Here is a 4,906-nt window from a genome sequence, read left to right as displayed (position 1 = left end):
ATGTTGACAGAATATAGCTTAGACTGATACCAACACAACCAAAACAGAAGTTGCTTTGTCCATAGATAGGTAGGCCCATCTGTTGGAGCCCCAGTGATCTCATGGGTAAGGCACTAACTTTCTAAACCAGAGATTGTGGGCTCAAATCTTATTTGGGGTTTTGATTTTGTTGAAATCTTCACTGTGCAGCTGATCTCAATCCTGTGTGGTCACGTGACCATGGGAACAAAATCAGGCATTCTCAATTGATCCTCAGCAGGAGAAATTTGACCTGACAGAAAATTGTCCAAACTAAATTAAACAGCAGCTATCAGCTCCAGAGAACAGTGCAACTAAGATCAAAGAGTTACAAAGATTCAAGAAGAACCAGTTCCAACCAGACTGAGGGTTGTATATTGGAGAAGTGTCAGCCTGAGACAATCCACTTGAAAGCTCCTGGCTTGACAACAGTTAAGTGTATTGGTGTGACCCCATTGGATGATGTGAACCCAGCTCATGACCGTATTGGCCAAAGCCACAGAAGATTCTGGAAGATCAGAGAAAAGTAGGGTAGGAACACACACCTGGATGCCAGTCCCTTCGCGAAGCCTTGACTGGGCCTTGCAGTGGAACTCTGACCATCTGCTCCAAACTTGTTCAGAGAAGCCCTAGAGTGGGGTGGGAGGAGGCCATTCAGTCCATCATGTCCCCACTGACACTCTGAAGAGCATCCCATCCAGGCCCAACCCCTATCCTCTCACCCTGCACTCCCCAAAGCCAATCCACTGAACCTGCACATCTTTTGGACTGAGGGAGGAAACCAAACCACCGGAGTACCCCATGGAGAGAATGTGCAAACTCGACACAAATAGTCACCCAAGGGAGGAATCAAAGCCAGGTCCCTGACACTGTGAGGCAGCAGTGCTACCCAATGAGCCACCATGCCATCCCCAGGAGAATCTCAGCAGGTTTTCAGCCATTGTGACTATGCTTTCTCTTTCAGACGATTCACCTCAATCCTACAAATTCATGCAAAACTTGCGCAAGAAGATGTGGGGCACCACTTCCCATCAACTGAATGCAGACATGGAGATTTTCCCAAAGTAGATTAAAAATCAAGTTGACAAAGGGCAAGTGACTGACACCCCAGATGGGACTCGAACCCACAATCCCTGGCTTAGAAGGCCAGTGCCATATCCATTAGGCCACTGGGGCCACACAGCAGGCTGAAAATCACAGCCTTTATGTACTGCACCCGACCTCTCATACTGTGTGTTTCTGAGTGTTATCCTCTCACTGATTGTTTTTGACCCCTACCATCTCATGCGAAATTGTTGGCTGCTTGATTAATCAATCTCACTTCCCATTTGTCCCCAAACGGACAGACGAGAAAATCAACCAATCTCCAACTTTGCACAACTCAAGTCTGAGGAATATGGAGCAGACAAGAAAATAGCAAAGGGCTCAATGTTACTTTGTGCAGCACCTTGAAGATATTTGCAGTTAGTGGGGAAGGAGTAAGTGGAGATGTTGCAAACAGCTGCATTGAGGACAAATCAACAGACACGTATCGTCCTTGAGACCCTTCGGGAAAAGGAGAGGGCGGATCCTGTCGAGCGGTTCCCTGAGCAGACTGTCAAAGCCATTTGGCAGAATGCCTCATCGCCAGAACTTTCCAACAAGCACCAAGACATGGCTTGGCTGGTGGTGAGAAGGGCTCTGCCTGTGAGATCCTTTATGCACGCCTGGACTCTCTGCCGCACCGCACGCTGCCCTCGAAGTGGCTGCGGGGGGGACGAGACTGTCACACATCTCCTTCTGGAATGTGCCTATGCAGAGGAAGTCTGGAGAGGAATGCAGTGGTGCTTGTCGAGGTTCGTCCCGAGCAGCGCCGTGACGCGGGACTCCGTGCTCTACGGCCTGTTCCCCGGGACTCACACCAAGATGAACATTAACTGCGCCTGGAGGATCATCAACTCGGTGAAGGACGCTCTCTGGGCGGTCCAAAACCTGTTGGTCTTCCAGCTGAAGGAGTTGACCCCGACCGAGTGTTGCAGACTGGCACATTCCAAGGTCCAAGACTACGTGCTGAGGGACGCGCTGAAGCTTGGGGCAGCTGCCGCCAAGGCGCGGTGGGGAAAGACCACCGTGTAAGATCGGCCTGCCTAAAGAAGAACAGGGGGCCCATGCAGATGTTTTTTTGGGCTCTGCTGATGCCTCAGCCAAATATATGTATATGTACAAGATTGAAAAATGCACAGGATTGTAAATGACAAGGATAAATTCGAATCTGTGTTTGTAAATATGGACATATGTATGGCATGATCAAATGCACAGACCATCAAATCATTTTATGAATAAAGTATATTTTTGAAATAAAAAAAAAGAGGGAGGAAACCAAAGCACCCGGAGTACCCCATGGGGGGAATGTGCAAACTCGACACAAACAGACACCCAAGGGAGGAATCAAAGCCAGGTCCCTCACACTGAGGCAGCAGTGCAACCCACTGAGCCAACATGCCATCCCCAGGAGAATCTCAGCAGGTTTTCAGTCATTGTGACTGTGCTGTCTCTTTCAGACGATTCACCCCAATATCCTGCATATCCTCAACATTCTGTGTTTTTCTGACATAAGGTGCCACCAACCCAACACCGAGCTGGGGACCTTTCTAGAGAAGATGAGGAATTGACTTGACCTCAGACGAAGATCAGCCACAAAGACAAGGGTTAAAGGTCAGACACCCAAGATGGGACTTGAACCCACAATCCCTGGCTGCGGAGGCCAGTGCCTTATCCATTAGGCCACAGGGACCACATATGTGATAATAAAATGGCAGCTTTTAAGTTTTGTTTTCCAAGAACACACTGACTGTGGCTCAGCCATCACAGAGTCAGTGCCCTGGACTGAGGGGATTCTAAATCTCCAGGTTATATATGTTTTTCTCTTTACCCCGGCACTGCTGCCTAACTGTGGTAGTGCTTATATTTTCCCCAGCCCCCATGTTGTGTGTGTGCAGGTGTGAGACACAGTGAAAGACAACAGATGGATAAATCTTTATTCAATTCCCACCATCAGGAAGAAAGGAAACACCCAAGTGGCCAGTGACAAGCATCAAAGGGCAATGCTGTGTGACCAAACAGTGAGGGGGAGGGCACTCTCTGAACAGCTCAAGGATGTTGGTAGACACTGCGTGCTCCTTCTCCAGGGACACCCGGGCTCGAACGTAACCGCGGAAGAGGGTCAGGCGATTGACCCGAACAACCAGTTTGGCCAGGCCCAGGAGTAGACCCACGAGGAGATCCTCTGACCAACCCTCCCCCCTCGGCACTGGGTGCCCAATGATGGGGAGTGTGGGGTTGAAGTCCAACCAGAAACGGAGGAGAAGGTTTCCCAGAAAGCTAAAAAGGGAGTGCAAGCGCCCTGTTCCATGGACTCCACAGCACCACAGAACAAGCAGTTGGGCTGGGAGTCCGTGAACCACCGCAATCTGCGGACTGCCGCGTGCAATACCCTCCAACCCAGATCCCCGTGAGAAAGGGGGAGGACTCCCATGTAGAGAGCCCTTCACTGGGGATGGTCCCCACCGCCCGGTGGTAAATGGGCACGCCAGGGTGTGTCCGGGAGGTGGATGAGGGTGTGCAGCAGCAGTCTGGACAGGGCCCTCTGTGATACACCCCTGAAAGGGACAAAACTAAAACTCTAGAGACAGCTCAGGTTGTGGGGCACAGTCTCCCGCAGGAAATACAGGACCCTGGGGCCAATGTGAAATTCCGTCCGGGCAGGAGTGAGTGCAGACGGGATCCCACCGCACACCTGAGCATCCTCCAACTGGGGCACTACGTGGGGTCTGAGCACCGTCGTTTTAAGGCGTCAGATGGTGGTGGCCACGTATCGGACGTCTACCGCTGCCCTGCTCGCTATATCCTGCGGCAGCGTCCAGCCCAGGCCCCCACCATCCAGCACGTCCCCGACCCTGGTCACCCTCACAGTCCCGGCCCTCCCCTCCGACAGTCACTCGAACCCACGAGTACGGAGGTGTGGATTCCTGAGCAACGTCTCCCTGACGACAGTCGTTACTCCTGCCGGAGGGTAGGCGTGACGCGATTCGACCATGTTCCAGACCGTGAGCAGGTCCTGGTAAAAGACAGGCAGTGTCCTGAGAGTGACCTCCAAACCATCACGGTCGCTGAGCAGGAGCTGAGTCTCGTAGTTGAGGTTACGCACCTGGTGGAAAAAATACGTCGCCAGGGCCCCCCGCCCAGGGGGGGGCTCAATGTAAAGGTATCGCTGCAAGGTCTGAAGGTGGAACGTCGCTACCTGGGTGTGAACGCACACCAGCGACTGACCGTCCCCCTCAATATGGAGACTCAGGACCTGCGCAGTGACCCAGTGCATCTTTTTGTCCCAGAAGAAGTGAACCAACATTCTCTGGATGTCAGCGACAAAACCAGGAGGAGGGACCAAAGTGACCAGCCAGTACCACAGCATGGCAGGCACCAGCTGGTTTATGACCAACACTCGACTCCTGTGAGACAGCACTCGGAGCAGTCCTGTCCAGAGGCCTAGGCGAGGTGAGACTTTGGCCTCCAGCTCCTGCCAGTTCCCCGGCCAGGATTCCTCAGCTGGGCTGAGGTAGACCCCCAGGTCGAGGAGATGGTGGTACTCCAGCTGAACCCCCGTAACTCCTCCAGCAGAGACTCCACCCACCACGGACTGACGAGTTGTTGGAATATTGGGCCCAGTTGATCCTGGTGGAAGAGGCCGCTGAGTACAAGCCCTGGCACTCACACATCCTCCCCAGGTCAGCAGGGTCGGTGAAAGGGAGGAGCACGTGGTCAGTGTAGGCTGAGATGACCACCCCCGTGCCCGCACTGTGCAGAACCAGCCCCGACAACCTCCTCCACAAGAGGCACACGACAAGCTCCA

At 52.8% G+C, this 4,906-nt stretch overlaps 1 non-coding gene across 1 annotated transcript; it reads right to left on the bottom strand.

Moving 5' to 3' along the window:
* Positions 1–1,121: 1,121 nt before the first annotated feature.
* trnar-ucu (transfer RNA arginine (anticodon UCU)) lies at positions 1,122–1,194 on the bottom strand. The gene has a single exon. It is a non-coding gene; the product is annotated as a tRNA-Arg (tRNA).
* Between the last annotated feature and the right edge of the window lie 3,712 nt (positions 1,195–4,906).

Source organism: Chiloscyllium punctatum, chromosome 18 (assembly GCF_047496795.1).
Source record: "Chiloscyllium punctatum isolate Juve2018m chromosome 18, sChiPun1.3, whole genome shotgun sequence".
NCBI classification, from domain to species: Eukaryota; Metazoa; Chordata; class Chondrichthyes; order Orectolobiformes; family Hemiscylliidae; genus Chiloscyllium; species Chiloscyllium punctatum.
Note: the sequence above shows the minus strand (reverse complement) of the source record. Positions and strands in the feature narration are given on the sequence as shown.